Genomic DNA, 20365 nt, shown 5'->3' with positions numbered 1-20365 from the left:
GTTATTTTTCTAACCCGGAAGTAACCGGGGATCAATGAAATATCAATCAATCAATCAAGACGGCTGGTTCACTAAAACCCCGCCTCCGCTGTACTCACACGTTTGTCGGTAGACTCGAGATGCATTCAATAACCATTCACAATGTAGGACATCTCAAAATTGGCAATAAAAACTTGTAAGGCACCAAACAGCAATGACTTGTACCTGGGCACATTGCAGAGGATACGTGAAAACATTTGATAGTTTATGTGATGCTCCAAAATCAGAGCAGCCGCATGCCAATTCAGTTGCAGGAACAGCTGTTCTGAGAAACTGGGCCTGTGACCCCAGGGGAGGTACGCGGGTGGCTCAGTCGTGACCCGGTCGTTTTCGTGGATGCTTAGTGAGGATTGAGGGCAGGAATGCTGCAAGTTGAGTGAATGGAGGAAAATGCTACTCTGGCGTTGTTTTTGGTATTAAATTAGCATTTTAACATGGCTAAAAGCTCAAAACAGTGGATTCAGCATAGTAATGATCCTTTGCTTATCTTTAAGGGTCATCTGGCTGAAAAACAAATGTTTTCCTATTCAGCTTCATTGTTCTGTAAATTTCTTTCAGGCACGCACGCACGCAAACACACACACACACACACACACACACACACACACACACACACACACACACACACACACACACACACAGTTATCTCAGACAGGCAAGCAAACAAAGGAGGTCTACTGTATTTGCATCAAGTAATATTTGTGTAGCGCTGTAAGTAACCACACAGCATTGAACACTAAAACAAGTTAGGATAGTGATTGACGCATTGAAAGGCCACTGAAATTCTTCAAAAGATGATACCATGTTTTGACATGGGATCCTATCTTGACATGAAACGAGGTGCTGCGTAGAACCTTTCAAAGGCATCTTACTTTGAGCGCAGATCGTGCGTAAAGAGAATTCACATCATAGAGCGTCAGCTTTCTTTGAAATTTTGGTTTGAAGTATGGCAAAACTAACTACACAGGGACGTACTATTGTGCTTTGTCTACTTTGAGAGCGTGACAATTCTAATGAAGTTTTCTTTATACTATTTATTCAATGCACAACCGTTTGTAAAAATAAAAAAGATGTCTATGCTTCTGTTACTCTTTTGCAGTAATATTTGGAATGAACCTGCATGTAGGATAAGATAGCCCCAAGTCAAACTTGCCCTTTTAGCCATCACGTGCCCACTTAGCAAGACTTTACTTTGTTGTGTATATCATGTGTGTGGTAGGCTGACTGTTGATTTTTATTGGTTAGACATCTTTTAATCAATCAAAAAGTTTGCGGCGCAAGTAAACGGTGCCTCGGCTAAAGAAAACTACAAATATGTCGACCGAAAAGGGGGCCGCACATCTTGCGGCCAGGAGGGAGTGGTGTGTAAAGTATCTCATTTGCATTTAAAGCTCTGAGCCGCACCTCATAACGAGTAGAAAAGAGGGATCTGTGATGCTATCAAAATGAGGAATTCCGACAAAAGCATTCCTGTTCCACTTTATTTCGACCACAACTGAATGAGTAACCATAAAACAGTAGAATTTATTACCGTGATATGTTAAAACATTTCTAACATATCACTGGTAAAGATGGGTTGTGCTGAACCTTCCAGCTACAGGTCTGCTGAATACATGGCAATACAGTGACATTCCACTCTTCTCCCATTAACCTCTGTCTGCAAACACAGCTACAAGCAGTGACATCCACCGATCACAGCTGTTTTACATTCTTAGCCCTGGCGGGGCGACGCAGGGTTAGAGGTAGATTGAGCATGATGAATGTTAATTGATGATACAGTTTGTCCTGAACTGCACAATGAGCTTGTCTCTCAAGCCTTGTAGGATGCTGCAAATTGAGTTTGGCTTCTGCTCCTTGTTGGGTATTCAAGTGTGCATCTCTACGCCCCATTACACTTGCTCGAAAGAGATGAAGGAATTGCCACACTCTTAAGATGCTCATTAGTGCTTTTGTTGTAATTTCTCATAATCTATCCAAGAATGCACGTGTACACACATGTATATATGAAAATGGCATGCTTCTGGATGAATAGACATACACAATAGACGTATTTAAAATTCCCACTCTGTGCAAGCAAATTATTTAAAAAGGCTTAATGCTCTTGATTTGTGGAGAGTCTTGTTAAATATTGTTTCTTTTCCAGCAGTATTATGCAATGTCATGTAATAACACAACTTGAATGATCTGAATGTCTCATAGAGTGTGTCATCTATTGAACAGTAGGAGTAATCTAAGTGGACAACATGATGAAATGGTGTGAAATGTGTGCACCCCACTGATTGTACTGCAAAGGCCATGTTTTCATGTGCTTAAAACATATCACACAGGGCGTGCTGTCATGGAAATAAGATCTGACATGTTTGAACAATGCATCACTAACTAGCTGCATAATCCAATCCCATAATGAAGGGGCAGGTCAAATTATTGCTGATGGCAGGGGAGGAGGGTGTTTCATTTCCTGTCATTTGGAAGCAACAAAGCTTCGTGGATGGATGACTTGCCTTTGAAAACAGGTGAGAGTCAGATAATGCTTTATTCCAGGAATCGTCAGTGGATTTATACTTTGCAGAATCAAAACACAGAATATATTGGGTAGCAACATTTCTTTGAAATTGGCTGCGTCATTTAATATGGAAGGGTGAGGTTTAAGAATAGCTACCCTTTATTGATTGCCTGATGGAAATTCAGGTATTTCAGTAGTTAAAAATCAAAATGATAACAATGATCATAATAATGATAGCATGAATAACAATAATAGGAAAATGTAAATTAAAAGTAAACACCCCTGCTTAAAAACAATTCAAATCATGGATGGACGAAGAATAATAGCAGAAGACTGAGATTGTTCTTTTTCTATATCATACGTTCTTGTACAAGTTTGACCACATGTGTAGGTATGTAAATACCAGTAGCTCCAGGTGTGTTTGTGATAATGGTATTCTAGTGTGAATTCATGCCAAATATTTATGACTTGTCATGTAGTTTTAGATGCTACAAGTTTAAGAGGTCCTAGATCAGCCTCATAGCAGCAAGATGTCTGATAAATGTCACTGTGAGCCACTCTATACTAAGTGGCGGCTGACATTTTATGATCAGAGCACTCCTGAGCTGCAAAACATTCGCATCATGTCTGCACAGTAATGTATGGCCTCAAAAGCACAGTCAGATAGGGAGCCTGTTGCTTTCACTATGCCTTATGTCCGCTGCTCTCAGATGGTAATACGAAGACCTCACCAAATGCATATGTGGGCTGACATAAACAGAGGCGGATTATGTCATCGTTTTGAAGAAATGAACAAAAATAATTGCACACAATATTTCTACATCACGGATTTCGCCTATCACAGGTACTTTTTGGAACGTAACCCCAGTGAAAATCAAGGGTTCACTGTATTTTGTTATACAGTCATAAAGGTTTTCATGACTGTCACACAATATATGGATCAATATCTTATCAAAATATGTTTCATAGGGCTGCAGTGCAAATTAACAGGTTGAAAAACTGCAGACTTGGAATCAATATGTCCTTATTTTTTCCTAAAGGGGCAAGGAATTACAGATTTCCAATCGCAGCTCAGTGTTACTAACACTAAAATGAACGGAGTGAGAAATAGAACAGTGCCTAAATGATGAATTGTGTGTTTCAACAAGATAATAGCATCAACATTGGCTGCAGTTCACAAAGCTTCTTAGAAGAGTTGCTTGCACTGACTTGGTTTCACAGGCTCATTATATGAAGACGGCAGATCAATGCAGAGATCAAATGGTTGTGTTGCCGGAGTAGAGCCAGTGAGAGCTGCATGACTGAGTGAGGAAGGTCCAGGATGAGTGGATTCTGTGCTGAAAGCACACTTTGTAGGAGGAGAGTTTGTGATCCCGCTGTGGTTCTAATGGCTGGCATGATAGCATTTCAGCACATACATAGAGAATGCATACTCTTTCTTTGTGTCATTTAAAAATTGAAAAGTCCCCAATGATGCATTAATACCACGCGGATCCTAATGGCAGATGAGTCTACGTTCTGCATACACCTATTTTTATGGGTTTTTTTTCTGATAATGTTTGTTTAAATAATACATTTATGCTGCAACAATTTCCTAATATTGTAAAATTTGACAGTAAAAACAAAATTGGACCAAAGGCCCCATTTTTGTTCTCAGGTCTAGCAGTAAGCAGAGTATAACTCCACGTGGGTAATTTTTTGTTAGGATACTTTGCAGAGGTGGGCATTCTGTGTCACAGATGGAACGGTCCGGTCTCAACGGATGCCCATTTTTGCGGACAAAGGAAATCAGGAAAACAGGAAATTGCTGCCAAACACCTTTTGAGCTTTTGGCCTTGTTAAAATGCAAATTTCTCACCAGAAACAATCCCAAAGTGGAGTTTTCTTCCATTCACTCAAAACTCCTCCTCTCTAAACACCAACCTTACTCGACCCATTAAAACGACTGGGTAAACAAAGTAAATTAATGACATAAAAATGCTGCAGGCCACCTTCCTTTTTTTAAAAAAAGGAGCACAATGGCTCCTAACATAAATTTTTAGGGGCACAAATAGAACATCTAGGGGCACACACCATGAATTGACTTGCAAAACAAATATTAACTCCACTCATTTGCATTATATCAGGGGTGTCCAAACTCAGTCCTCAAGGGACTCTGTCTTCACTATTTTCCATAACATCCTGTACACCTAATTCAAATGATCAGGATCATTATCTAGCTTCTGCTAATGAGCTGATCATTTGACTCAGGTATGTTGCAGCAGGGAGACACGGAGCAAGCCATAATTGGAATAAAGGACAATTGGCTTCACCATAGAAATATTAAAACACTATTTATTTATATATATATATATATATATAGTTCATAATTGAAAATGTATTAACCAAATTCCTCGTTCCAAAAATGAAAAGTGTTGTTCTTCTACCCCAAAAAACAAAACAAAAAACTGTTACCCTCTGTCTTCTACACAATCAAAAAAAAAAAAAAAACTGTTACCCTCTGGCATATTGGCAATTTCATCCATTCCATTCACCAAGAGAAAATTGCTTGAATTGTCTTTTTATTTAGTGAATTGAAAGAAAAAAGACTGGTCCAAAATGTGCAAACACAAACAATCGGCTGTTGTTTGTGCCTTTCCCGAGTTTGTCCGTCCAGTGTGCGTCCGTGCGAGGTTCACAGTGTCGCCATTCAATGTGTATTATCTTTCTTTCAATAACAGTTAAGTTATACTCCTGCCTTCAATGTGCACTAACGTTCGCTGTAGCTAGCATTATCTTATACAACAGTATGATATTACTGGTTCACTGGTTTTAAAGTGCCTTGTATTATCCCTTAAGACTAGTTTGTGATGGGATGTTATTCTTTGTTTCAGAAACTACACTCATGATTCCATACATACATACCACATTCACATCATAAAACCCAACCCATACCTGCTTGTCGGCCCACCCAGTTATAAGCGCATCAACCAAAACCTACAATAACCCGCTTGATTGGACACTGGACCCTACTGAATACAATCAGTGTGGACACATTAATATTAGACTTATTGGAATTCTGTTGTTTGCTTACATGAATATTGGATAAAGTGAACAAGTCAACTGCCTATTCCACCATCTTGCCGTACCTCACATTCTCCAGCATCCTGGCTATGAAGTGGTGCTCTGGCCGGTGAAACGAAACGAAAATTTTAACGACCTGATTACAGTCAAATTAACTACATTATTATTGACATAGCCTCCCCTACATTGATTAATTAATATATCAATTTGTATACAATATATACATATGTTTTTTAGCGAGTGTAAATGGTTTTACTGCCATATCAGCACTCTGGGAAAAACTGCAATTATCATGTGGCCCATGACAAAAGTGAGTTTGACACCCGATCTACTGACTGCCAAAGCAGTGTGTCGTGTGTGATGGCCATCACAGCACAATGGCAGGCCAATAAAATTATGTTGTGAATCTCCTTAGCTGTAGAAAAATTGGAAAAGTTTCTATAAGAGTCTTGAGTCCTAAGAGGATTTCTTTTCCCGCCCATAAAATTGTGGATGAGAGGGTATAAACACACTGGTGGACAAGTCAGCACCTTTGGAGCTTTAGAAGCTTGATACTTTGCAGCCAGATCTATGTGCTTGAAGACACTTTTTTGTATGACACATGTTCCTCACGATACTCTCAGTATACAGCAAGCACCATCCAGACATCTTTTGCGTACCATTATTGAGGTTATCTTTCTGATTTCCACAACCTGTTCCCAGACTCTTGTTTGTCATCCCTCGCAGCATGACTGCAAAAGTAGGCCACACTTTCAACTGCCAACACTTTAACACCACTGCTTAATATAGTGTAAAAAATGCACCACTGCCTGCTCATATCTAAATTAATTAGGAGATAATAAAAAAAAAACCTGTCATTCACATTCTAATTACAGGCTACTCTGGTCGAGGCAGGCTGCCTATGCACAATCTTATTTGTTCAAGATGCCAACAAGAAGCAGATTTACTTTCATATGCTCCACACAAAAATAGAGTGTATATAACAAGTTTGCACAACCTTGTTCAAATACCAGGTGTGATATAACAATAACACACCAATAATGGAACCTAACACATGGTCACCTCAAGTGAAAAAAATGACACCCCTGATCTACTCACTGTCAAAGCAGTGCATCGTGTGTGATGGCCGTCACACCACAATGGCAGGCCAATAAAATTATGAATCTCCTGAGCTGTAGAAAAATTGAAAATGGTGCTGGGGGTGGTGACCGGCTGGGGACGGTGCCTGCGAGATTGTTACTCCAACTCTCTAAATTGATTCAATTGTTACTGTTGTATTCAAATCAAACAGTCAAGATCTGTTGTAACTCAGTTAAGTTGTCATTGCTGTATTCAAATCAGATGTTATCCTGTGTCAATTTTCTGATACTTGTTAGTTTCCCCTACAAATTGAGACCAAGCTTTTTTTACATCAACTGCTTGACAACAGCCCTGCAGCACAAAGAGTATCACAATGGCTGGAAATTGAGCTTTATTATTGCAAAACAGAAAACAAATGTATGTTTCCAGCGATATCTCACCCACTGCTGTGATTAAATGCTTTGCTTCAAGCAAAGATTACAAACTACCCCTTTAATTGAAACGTAAACAATGAGTTTCGCAGCCTGTTTTTGTTAACTGTGGGTTGGGACCAAGCAAAGAAGGCCAAGCCACCAGAGAGCACGAGCATCCGGGCATCTTAAGATATCAATACTGAAATATAGATTTGCAGCGCAGTCTCTGTCATAGTGATCCATCAAATGCACTAGCTGAAGCAAAAAAACTGATTGCATACAATAAGAAATTCATTTTGCTCAGCAACTTGGCTTGCTGTTGCTTCCAATGGGAAAACTGATGTCAAACCACTGTCAGAGATATATTCGATATGCCACCCAAAAGTTGCATCGGCAACCACAATTAAACCAACTCAACCTGCAGTCCTTGTGGACCTGATGTGCACATCCTACACAGTGTAATGCTCTTTTTTTATCACAAGATGAAGAATAACAATGAGAATTGCATTTTGGATGGTTTGTAGATGAAGCCCGGATTGATGGTGTGAGGGATATTGCAGATAGCATTGAAAAACATCACATATGTCTTTCATCTAACGCAAGAAATGAACCAACTGAGGTTAGAAAAAGAATTTTTAAACTGTTCAGGCTGCATGACAGGAAATTTGAAAGTGTCACATATAGGCAAACATGTGAATTGCACCACTAATGCCTGCTGTGTGCATGTTCAAATAGCCCACAATTTTCAATTGCCCACATAATACAATAAGACCATTTTTAAATAGAAACAGTATGGCCTATTACCCCGAGTGAATCATCACTGACTACTCGTCACCAAAGACCACGCTTGTCTGGAACGGGTCCTTTCAAGTTGTTAGCTTTATTTTATACAGTTAGATGAGCGTGAGCAGTCCATCTAATCTCTAATGAATACCACAGAGAAATCTCCAAATGAATCTTGTTCTTTATCATACGTGTGGTTAGAGAGATAAAGCCAGTGCTGCAAATGACTTTTGATAAAGGTTACACGGTTGAAGAGTTTACTGATCCAGGCTGTTTTAAATTATTTTGCTGGCTGCCTTGTTGCTTGATGTTTTTTAAAGTTCACAACAATGAATGTGTCAAACCTTAAAATCTATGGTGTCATCACAATTGTCTCACAGGCCTGAATTTAAAGCATGCCAACTCAAATATACATAAAACGCTGGTTTACTTTTTTAGTGCTAGGAAACATCCCAGCTAATATAAAATGGGCAGACAAGATTGACCTGATTTACTGAAGGATTACAACTGGTGAAACAGGCACAAACTTTATTGCGTGGGTTTTCTCCGGGCACTCCGGTTTCCTCCCACATCCCCAAAACATGCTTGGTAGGCCGATTGAGCACTCCAAATTGCCCCTCGGTATGAGTGCGAGCACGGATGATTGTTTGTCTCTGTGTGCCCTGCGATTGGCTGGCAACCGGTTCAGGGTGTCCCTCGCCTACTGCCCGATGACAGCTGGGATAGGCTCCAGCACACCCGCGACCCCTGTGGGGACAAAGCGATACAGAAAACGGATGGATCGATGGATGAGTTTAATGCTGAAATAAACAAACTACTCTCTCGCACACGATTTTCAGTGTTCTGAGGATGGACTTCCGCTGCTGTAGCATGACACTGCACAAAGGATATGTCACAGGAAGTAAACAAATTTGATTGGTTGTCAGAATCGTCATTATTGCCGTTGTACACAGTACATCGAAATTTGAGTGCTGCTCCATTTGGTGCAAATAAAAGCAAATCAAATAAAAGGGCATTCAGAGAAAAGAAGATAAAATGTAGAATGTAATAAAAAGGATGTAAAATATGTAGAAAGGTCAGTAGTATATACAGGCAGCAGTATATACAGATATGTTTAAAACATGGAGTGATATACCCTATTGGTCGAGGGATTGAGAAGATAGATAAGGGCGGCAGGCAGGATTAAGAATATAATTTGGTTAGGTCTAGGTCCAGATCTAGTCTAAAGTGTGGCTAAAAGGCAATATTGAACTACATGACTGCATCTCTCTGATATTCCTTTTAATGGGACAAAGGTCCTTTAACTCCACACAGTAGGTGAGGACATTTAATCTTTGCCCATGTCTCGTCCTTTAATCAGCCAGCGAAGTTGCACCATGCTGTGCTATTTGTACATGGCGCTGACAACAGACCCCACTTGGCTGATTGTCTGCTCCATCTGCCGCAGGCAAGTGTGGCCAGATTGGAGACACTTCCCGTGACTTCTCCACATGCTCATAGTTTCTTGGGGTAAAAGTCCACCATCAATTTACTCCCTGCTTTGGCTTTTACGAAGCCCTTTCTTGTTTGTTTGATTTCCAATCAGCTTCAGGCAATTCAGAGACCCTACACGAGGGGTCACCAGTTCTGGTACTTGGGGTATGGTGTCCTGCATGTTATGTGTCTCCATGTTGCAACATACCTGATTTAACTGCTGAGGATCGTTATCCAGCTTCTGCTGACCCGGCTGATTAGCTGTAAGCCTCCTTTCAGCACATCTGAAATGTTGTTCTGGGCGAATTAGTCAGGTAATACCTATTGTGAAAATATTTTGTGAACCTATAGAAATACAGAAAAAGACAAATACATTAGCATTAATTACATACCATAACATATAACAACATATAACAACCTGTGGTCATTGTGCTTGCAGTCAAGTACAACAGATTCATCCTTTTAAATGCTGCAAAGACATTCATGTCAGTAATCTCTAAATACAAATGCCTGATTATGTTAATAAGCATGCTTTATACAAATTTAAGTCATTTTGTCAGATAAACATTGTTTGAGCTTGCTCTGAGCGCTGTGTCATTTTCCTTAACTGTGTCAAGGGCAAAGGTCTCTAATAATAATGCACTGGCAGTGATACTAATCAAGTTGCACAGCACAGAATAACACATGATGCAGAGATTCATGTCCAAAACCTTGAATGCAATTTACAGGAATTGAGTTGGTTATAAAAGCAAATTCACCCAATGAGGGATGTCATCTACTCACTAGATCAAAAAGGTCAGTAAAGAACTCAGGCAGCTTAGGAATTGAAACAGTAGGATGCCAAATCCTGGATGAGTGTAGGTAGCCAATGAATGTAATGAATGGACTTTGAGCTGAAATTTAAGTCTGATGGTCAAACATTACGTTCCAAATACAAAAAAAAAAAAAAAAATTCTGGTACAGTGACTTGTTGCCTGTTACAAAATGTAGTTAGTAATGTAATCCAAGCACCGTAATATTAAAGTAATGTAACGGGATTACTTTTAATGTCTTCTGGATTACTCACATACTGAATATGCTAAAAAAGATCGATACTGGAGGTGCAATGATACATGTAGCTGTATTGAATAGGGTGGACACGGTTCAGTGCACACTGTAGTGAACACAACACTTTTTTCTTTTCACATTTTTCTTTAATCAATGTCGCTGTAAGGGCCCCAACCTATTTCAGCATCTCCAGCTCTCTAAAAAGAAAATGAAAACTCATTAGTAAAATTGCTCAAACAGGTTGAAAGTGAGCAAAAATAGTTGCTGGATAGTTGCAATACTTTATTTTTTACAACGCGGTAGTTGCAAATGCAGTCTTTACCTTCATATGCTTGACCCGGGGGTTAGAAATGTCCATTCATTTTCAAAGCCGCTGATCCTGTTCAGGGTCTCTGGGTGTGTTGGAGCCTGTCCCAGCTGACATTGGGCGAAAGGCAGATTACACCCTCAACTGGTCGCCAGCCACTCGCAGGGTTGCAAATGTAAAATGCTGAATTGTTTTTAGTGGGGAAATCAAGAGGAGTTGCTAAGCAGATAAGTTTGGGAAAGCAAGGGGAACAGAGGAGCTTGGCCAACTTCCCTCATAATTATTTATTGTCGACAAGCTCCGGAACTGGGTGAGCCCCTTAAAGCTTCAAATCGCAGCATACAGTATTATTGCAACATACTATGTATGATGTGTCAATGATGAAGTCACCTGAATTCTTGCCATTACAAAGTGCCCTGTTCATCAATGCACAAGTCGCTAATCAAGCTGCTAGTAACATAAATGTTGACTCAGCCCAGGGCTGTAGCTAGTCATTTGGGATACAAAAAAAGCAAAATATGACACACAGAAGATGCACCCTTTATAACCCCAATTTGAATTCAAACCTCAACAAGACAAGGAAGTATTTAACCTGTACTCAACGTGCACCCACACTGTGTAGGGCACTTTCAGCATAGAAGAAAATGTCCCCTCAAAGTGGAGTAATTTTGTGATATAAGCGTCAGGTAGCTTTAAGTGGCACTTTCAAAAGTCGATGCGGAATATAGGTCACTTGCTAGGGGAAATAAGTAAGCCAAACAAGATGACAAAGTCTTCCAACAAGTTTCTTCTTGCTGTCAATTCATCTTCCGTGGTCTACAGTCTATCAAAGTAGCAATTCAACTGTTCAATGAAAACAACTCACTTTTGTTTGTCCAAATTTTGAGGACATTGACAGGAAACTAATTTTACAAAGCATAAAAACGCCCATTGCCTGTGTCACGTTCTAGTCACCAAGTATCAGGTAGCCAGGACCATCATCAGTGAGGTATTTAAATGTCCCAACCAAACCAATGAAAAGGAGCTGCACCAAGAAATAAATTAAAAGTGTAATTAAGTTTTGTGCTGTGGTCAGGCAGTGTTTCTAGTTACAAGCCATTAGTGGCAACGTAGGGCGTAAAACCAATGTGTCTCGAGCTATAAAGTAAGAGACCATGCCACACAGTGGGAGTTCAGCTCACTTGCGCTCAAGGGGGCTTCTTGTTCATAAACCTTTAAAATTTTGACATTATGACGACAATGGCCACTCTACTGCATCATTAGTTTTATTTTGTCTGGATCAGTAGCGTCAGGGTCATGTCTGACCTTCAGGTGGCTTCTACGTGGTCCTTTAAACCAGAGTTTCTCAAACTTTTTCAGGCTGAGACCAGATTATAACTTTGGTATCTTCTCAGGCCCCACTCATACAATCACTTGTCACAATGTTCAAGAATGCATATAATAATGATAAAGAACATGAGTTTAATGAATATGTAGCTATTTTTTGACTGAATAAGAACACTTTTTTTATCCTCAAACATTTCGTAGTAAAACGCCTGTGGTTGTTGTGGTTTGTCAGTTTTCAAATAGCAAATATGTCATTTCAAGTCCAATCAGTGCAACAACTGATTCACACACTGTACCGTATGTCTTATTGAATCAATACTATAATCCTAATTCTATATATTTCCAAGACATTGAAAAGAGGAGTTACACCCATGGGGATTATGATATGTGTGTTAAAACACTCTCGCACACTTTTTCCACTCTTATTGAACTCTTGACATCAAAAGCATCAAAGCCGTTAATGACTACTGAGTCCCCCAACACTTTTTTTAAGCACTAAACAACTTTAAAATGCAGTGGAGTGATACCTATACATAAATATATAGACAGACGTTACATACTATTGAGTTTAATGTTGATTGTAAATTCTTGAAGGAGCCAGAAAGAAGGACCTCTGTTTTCTTTTTTGGTGTGAAACAATCTGTCACTTAACGATGTTGTCCTGTATTGATTGTGTATCATTTATCTATCATCAAGGATAACTAAGGGAAGAAAAGTCTGCAGGGGAAAATTTGTAGAGCTATTTAGTAGTCTGCAGTGTGAAGATAAATAGCACTTAAACTGTTCCCAGTCGAGCCCCCATACTACAGACCACCATGTCTGAGTCACAGCTCAGCGACGTCCTCAACTGTGGACTAGCATTGTTTGTCTAAAGACCGAGAAATACTGCATAAGTTATACATTCTGCAACAGAAATGCAAGCAAATCAAGATCCAATTTCAGAGATGCAGGTCCATGGGCATTTTATAGAATGCCTCCTTGATGCTTCCCTGGTAAGGTGATCCAGGTACATACGTATGTCCCACCGGGAGGAAACCCTGGGACACGGTGGCGAGACCTTGGGATCCCTCCTGAAAACCTGGGAGGAGTGTTGGGGAGAAGGACGTTTAGGGTTTCCTGCTGAAGCTGCTGCCTCCCTAACCTGCCCCCGGATAAGCGGGAGCTAATGTATACATCCAAGACGGTGAACATCATGCTGCTTTGATAAAAGAACCATGACGTGTGCGGTATTATTGCTCCTATCTTGTCCATCTTGCTAGAGAGACCTTTTACATTCCCCACGACAATTGACGGATACGATCAATAAGATAACAAGTTTGCCGGCTTAGAGCATGACGTTAAACTGCATCACGGCTTCCCTATCGCTTCAGCTCCCAGAAGATGACAAGTTTCTCAAGTGGCAAGAATGCTGCAGTCTGGTGCACTACATGTGATGTTCTGCGGAGCTCCTTTAATTAACCTTGTACACCCCACCCCAGCATGATTTTTCTTGAGTGAAATGCCCAAGAACTACCACCTTTAGCTACAACAGGTTTGCATGCATGATGAAATGTACAGAGACCAAGTAATATGCATTCAGTTTCAGAAGCTCTGTGGATGTAAATGTACTTCTTTTAACCAATGCCAAATGACTAGAAGTATCTAACACAGAATTCGTCAATCTGATGAATCGTCATTTTCCCCATGAGCAATGAAACATTACTTTTGGAACATTTTTCCCCCTCTCTGTCAGCTGGAACCCCTGGAATCCCGTGGCTGGAAACAACCATATTAGTTTTTTGCTCTATTTTTGGCGCCGACTTTTGGCTCAGCGGTTGGTGTTCTGCGCTTCCAAACCTAGAAGCTAAAATCCTCAAGTTGGGTGATGTTTTTGTTTCCTAGTCAGGCACAGCAAATTCACATTTGGGCTTCAACCGCCCTGATTTTTATTGCAACTGAAAGACATGGTATGGATTGGCTGGGAAAGGTCTATTTCCATCCCACAACGGAGCACAAACGTGCAAATGCCTCTGTTTCGCACAATTTTACCACCACATAGGTGTATATATAGTGTAGGTACCATCATCCCTCACGATATCACGGTTCACCTTTAACCTGCGCACGCGCACACACACACACACACACACACACACACACACACACACACACACACACACACACACACACGCACACACACACACACACACACACACACACACACACACACACACATACACATTGTACCACTATATTGTTCTCAACAAGATTTGTATGTATGAAAACTCAGATGAATTGCTTAGAATAGAATATTGATTTCAATATTTTGGTAGCTCTCACTCAGTCTTTGTATACCATGTACGTGTATATATTTGCTGTTCTTTCACATTAATTTATGTTTTTCACAAATATGATTCAAATTTAAGTACAGACTTCCAGACAAAAATAAACAAAAACATGTCTGCTAATCTTTTAGCTTACCTTGTCTGCACCATCTTTAGTAAAATCTCACTAAAACCCCACAAAACCCTCCACTTTGCAACAGCCATCTGTTATGTTGCTGCTGTCAGTCTTTTTGCAAATAAACTGCATCTCCAACAGATTTATGAGACTTTGAACGTATCATACAAATAAAAGTTGATATGAAAATACAGGTGGGCACAGTTGCAGACTGGTCTGCACATCCGACCCACAGTTCTGAGAATACTTCTGATAAGTGTTTTCTCTGGGCTCAGAACTTTCCCCTCCCCAGTGTAAAAACCCTCAAAACCGGTCGTGTGTGTGTATATGTGTGTGTGCGTGTGTGTGTGTGTGTGTGTGTATATATATATAACATATATAAAATGGATAGAATATATATATAAAATGGATAGGTTCTCCAAAACCATGTCCTAAATAAAGAATAGAAGTAGCAAGGCTACTCGTATCCTTCACAAGCCTTTGTTTTCTTCAGTTCACTCACATAGAAAGCTCCCTGCAGAGTCTACTCGGGCAAACTCATCCATCTTGTTAGCCGGCGCCTCCACATTCCTTATGACAACAGATAGAAGTCAGGATTTTCTGTTACCACGGTTATATTGTCTTTATCTCTTACCTGCAGCACCATTCCCCCATTTAGTCACCCAGCTGCTCAGGCAGGAGCTTGTTTGTGGCTGCAGTCTCAGTCTCAGCTGCAGAGTGTCTGATGTGTATCTATTATAATAGATTATAAGCACATACCATGGAAAATACAAAACCAGCCATTCATTGCAAAGTTGTACAAAGCTAGCAGAACACAAGAAACTAAAGAAAAACTGCAGACTTTCTTAAAGGGAGAAGCAACCGCAGTGCTCTCCAATTAGCTTGACATGCTTGAAGGAACTACATGAAATGTTTCTTGGGGAAGATTAGTGTCTTCACAGGCAGTACAGAGACTTTAAAATATTAGCTCAAATTTTAATTACTTACGAGAAAGGTTGAGGCTTAGTGGGACAATATCCAAGTTCCGCAGTTAGCAAGGAGAAGTACTTGGTATTACAAGGGTTTGAAAATGGAGGCAAAGCTGCATGTGAGAATATGTTGGCATGTTTTATTTATTATTATTTTAGCAGCAGTAAAATTATACAGGAGGAAAAAAAAACAGACACACCAGACTTGCTGTCATTTGTCAGGGAACAAAACACTTTCATCAAAATGCATTGTGAAGGCCAGACACACCAAGTACCTCAGTTGCTATAGAAATCAAAGCAAATTTTAAGTGCATCATTTGCTATGGTGTGTTGACTGTGTTGGATTCCTTTGGTCTCAAGGTTGTTTCAAAAATATTTTGTATGCATCATTGGTGGAATAAAAGAAGCGAAAGAAGCTTGCCTGTTTAACAGTAATGTCATGCAGTGCTGTGGATTTCTCTGTGTTGGATACAGTTTGCACTGAGGTACACAGTTAGTGTGAATACCACTTGAAAGTATAATTAGAGACAATGATAATTTGGTTTTAAATCATTATACAATGTATTTTTTAAAGATATGGAGTGAACCGATGATGAGTGAAGACGACATAATAATATTAGCAGGTAGAGTATTCCAGTCTAAGGGGGCCAATGAAGTGTTCAAGTATATCATCGGCGTCTTGTTCACAAGCCAGGGCAGGATGCAGCGTGAGATCAACAGGTGGATTGGTGCAGCGTCTGCTTTGATGTGGACTCTGTACCATTCTGTCGTGGTGAAGAAGGAGCTGAGCTTTAAGGCAAAGCTCTCAATTTACTGGTCAATCTACATTCCTACCCTGATCTATGGTCATGAGCTAGCGCTCGTGACAGAAAGAAAAAGATCACGGATATATGTAGTAAGTGACCGAAATGAGTTTCCACTGCAGGGTGTCCGGGCTCTCTCTCAGAGATAGGGTGGTCATCTGCGAGGGACTCGGAGTCGAGCCGCTGCTCCTCTATGTTGAGAGGAGCCAGATGATGCGGGTCGCCCATCTCATTAGGGGATGCCTCCTCAACTCCTCCCCAGGGAGGTGTTCTGGGCATGTCCCACCGGCAGGAGACCCCAGCAACGACTATATCTCTCAGCTGTCCTGGGGGCGCCTTGGGATCCCCCGTAATGAGCTGCACAAAGTGGCTGGGGAGAGGGAAGTCTGGGCTTCCCTGCTGAAGCTGCTGCCCCCGTGACCTGACCCCGGATAAGCAGTAGAAAATGGATGGGCGGATGGACGGACAGATGGTTGTATGGATAGGGTGAGTGGATGGACGGACGGACGGATGGATGGATGGATGCCAATAACCTGAAGACTTTCAAAGGGAACTATATAGAAAAGATGGTCTGAACTTCATAGTAGTATAGAAAGGGGTTAACTTGTTTCAGACTCAAAAATAACTCAAAAATCACCGTATATGATCTAAAGACAGCCATAACAGTTCATATGAAGTGCCGGTCGAGTTGTGTCTTTATTGTCTGACAAAAGTAAAATAATTGAACCATTCATATTCAGGGAGTTGCAAACAAACAATGATTACATGGTTGGGCATCAGGCATTACTCTACAAATAAAATGGCTCACATTAAGGAAAAACAACCTCAATAATTTGATGGGAATGAAAGTCGATGTCTTACCTGCGAAGATGATTTTATTGTGTGTTACAAATGTCAGATTACATTAAATCCTTCTATAAGGAAAGAAAGTAATACAGCTGTCAAAATAGTTGCTGTAATTGATATGGCTCACTGTTGCGGATCATGGCAGCTGTTGTCTCTCCTCCCTCTATTTGCCTTTGCTTTCATCCTCTGCCACTCATTCTTAGATGTCGGATTTATTATTATTTTTTATTACATTGCAGTCAGGGTTGTGCATCATGATTCCGTAAATTCACTTTATAATTTCTGCTCAAACTCCTCTACGGCAACCACGTAATTAACTGAAATGAGAGCAAAAAAGGTTAATCTATGTCGTGGGCGGCCAAGAGACTTAAGAGTTTACTACACTGCTATTTGTCATCCTTGGCCATTGCTGCAGGCGAGAAAACTGAACACCTCTATCCTTGTAAATATACTGTCAAAAGAAACTCAGAAAGGAACGTGTGTCTGGTACTCATCCCTTAACTGGTGGGTCGTACAAAAGGAACCAACAAAGCAAGCAAAACACCTGAACAATAATGGATATTCCTGGCAAAGCAAAAGTGCACTACATGAAGCAATGGATAGGCAAAATGAGACAAAATGAATGACATTTTGTTCCGTATCAGTCTATTGGTATCATTAGCAGCAAGAACAGGCAGGGACTCAAAGAGATTCATTTACAAAAGCAAATAGGTTGGCCAGCAGAAAAAAATAAATTCAAATACAATAATGATAATAATAATAATAATAATAACAATATAATATGTGCTGCAAACAAGAGAGAGCAAAACAGATGTCATGAACAAGTGACCAACAAGTGACATGAAAGGAGATCTTGGCTTTTTAAAGTTAAGTGACCATTACTTTTTACTGATTAAGTAGTGTGAGTAAACTCATCATCCGGGTAAGTTTAGTAAATTCACTGTTCTAGTAAACTCCCGATTATTATAATTACAAGAATAATTTGCCACAACTCTCAAGTTGGAAGGCTAATGTGGAAAAATGTTCTGATGGTATATGCTCACCCATTTTCTTCCTCTCTTCTTGACCTAACAAGACAGAGCATTGTTTTTGACATTTTCCCCAATTGTTTACTCAATAACACCCAAATCTTGACAAAACATTTGTATGCTAATCCAAAGGATTGTTTGGCATTGGCAGAAATCCATAAAGTTCATAAAGCCCAGCTAAATTCAGTGCAAACCTCCTAATTTTCTACCACAAACGCATTTTGATAAGTACAACACTTCAAAGCTGTAGGAAATCAGTAAAAGCAATCGTTTACATGGACCACTCTGTTCTCCCCTAAGGGGAGTTGCCATCATGTGCTGTATTTAATCAGCCAGGCTGGGTTAATCTATTGATAAAGCTTTAGTCCAGACATCAAACTCAATCTACAGTGATTTGCATCAACAGCGAGTGTTTTTCAGTGTGAAATGTTTAATCATTTATAAATCCTGGCTAAGGACTTTATTGGACAGCAATGGATAGAAAAGAATAACAGATCAGAAACCTTCATGTCGGACAAGGCACAGGAACGAGTCCTGCATTGACAGGAGGAGGTGGAGGTCCTTGCTGGAATAAACAAAAGCTGAAATAACTTGTATTTGTCAGAAGTGAGTCTCAGTAAATTCCCAGAGACCACAGAGGAAGCCTGAAAGAATCTATTGGGCAGTAAAAATGTTCATAGCAGTCAAATTGTTCATAGCAATCCCATAAAATACAGGAAATAGTTTTCTGCTGCTGTTTTGCTTTTTGTTGACACGCACAGCCAAGGTGAAGGACATTCTATGGGCTCAAACACAAAGGCACGTACACTAACACATTGAGTGCCACTAGTTTTGCAGGCGATTTAAAAGTGAATCCCCTTATCAGCATCTCTAAAAATATTTGCACTCAAAACTTTCTTTGATTTATTGATAGTAGATTTTGAAAGGAGTATATGTATTCTAAGAGCCCATTTCCCCACCTACATTGGTTTTTCGGTCAAACAGATATCACAGATGGGGAGATGTGGTACAGTCTGAAATCTATATCTGTATGGCAGTTATATTACTTGAATTATAATCAACACTAGAAAGTAGAATAACTGACATGTCTAGCCAGCAATCCCCACATTGGCATAAGTGTGGAAGCTGGGCCCCCTCAATGGCTGCAATTTATTTTTAACTGTGCATGTGTTTTTCATATGAATGCATATTTAATAGGTGTGTCTCTCCTCCAAAGCCATTTCCAATCAGTTTTTTGTTACACCATTAATATATAACTTTTTTTTTCTTTTTTCAATCTTCATGCTTGCTCAAGTTATTTTTTTGTTTATGTATGTTTTTAGTTTAGTGGTATCGAGTAGAGTAGAATGTAGAACAGCTAAAAGCAGGTGTTGGTGTGGCACAGGTGGTTTAAAGTGACTGATTTTACGCGGACGTGCATGATCAATATATTTTATTCATGATTATGACAACAGTGTGTAGCATGAATCAATGTGGAAAACACGCATGATCTGAAGTCGAAGGCGGCCTAAGTGCAGACGCCACAGCAGACCACTTTACAGTATCGACAAGTAGAGGTCTTCTTACAGTTCTTTTAAAATGTACTTTACACAACTCATCTCCTAGCAGGTGAGAGTGTGGCTGAAATGCCCATTCACGGAGCGATTGGCTCAACCGGGGAGCAGAGAGGTGACAAAATGTCCACTTGAGGCAATTTTTGATAATGAAATCAGCCTCTTGGATGCAGTAAATTGAAAATAACACTAGGTTGGTAACAAAACTGAAAGCAAGCAGGAGACATTTGCTGGAATATCAAGAAAAGAAAAATCTGTCAACTAGTCCATTGTGTCATTAAGAGAAGATTGCATATTTTGCACTAAACCAAAAGCCTGAGGCAAGCTTCTTCGTTTCTGGCATAAATGAGGTAAAGCCCAGCAGTGTGGCATTATTTGGGATATTAAAAGGAGGTATTTTACTGTGAGGAAGCTTATACTGTTTATGCTGTTCCTTTGAAGCCTTCTGTGGCAGGACTCATCCAAGGCACTGGCACCCAGACAAAAGGAAAAACCAAAAAGGTAAAACACAAGAATGAATGCCATTCATAGCGGGCAAAAGAAGCCACTCTGGTTTGAGCATGGAAATTATCCTAAGCTCCTCGGTCTTTGGCACATGATCCATTTGACAGTGCTTTACATGGTTAGAATACAAAATTGTAAACATCTGAGACTGGTCCTTCCTTCCCTAAAGTAGGCTTGTGAGTATTTCTTAGTC

Source organism: Syngnathus floridae, chromosome 2, assembly GCF_059516105.1.
Source record: "Syngnathus floridae isolate MCC-2025c chromosome 2, RoL_Sflo_1.0, whole genome shotgun sequence".
Taxonomy (NCBI): Eukaryota; Metazoa; Chordata; class Actinopteri; order Syngnathiformes; family Syngnathidae; genus Syngnathus; species Syngnathus floridae.
The sequence above is the reverse complement of the archived record's forward strand: the minus strand, read 5'-3'. Positions refer to the sequence as shown.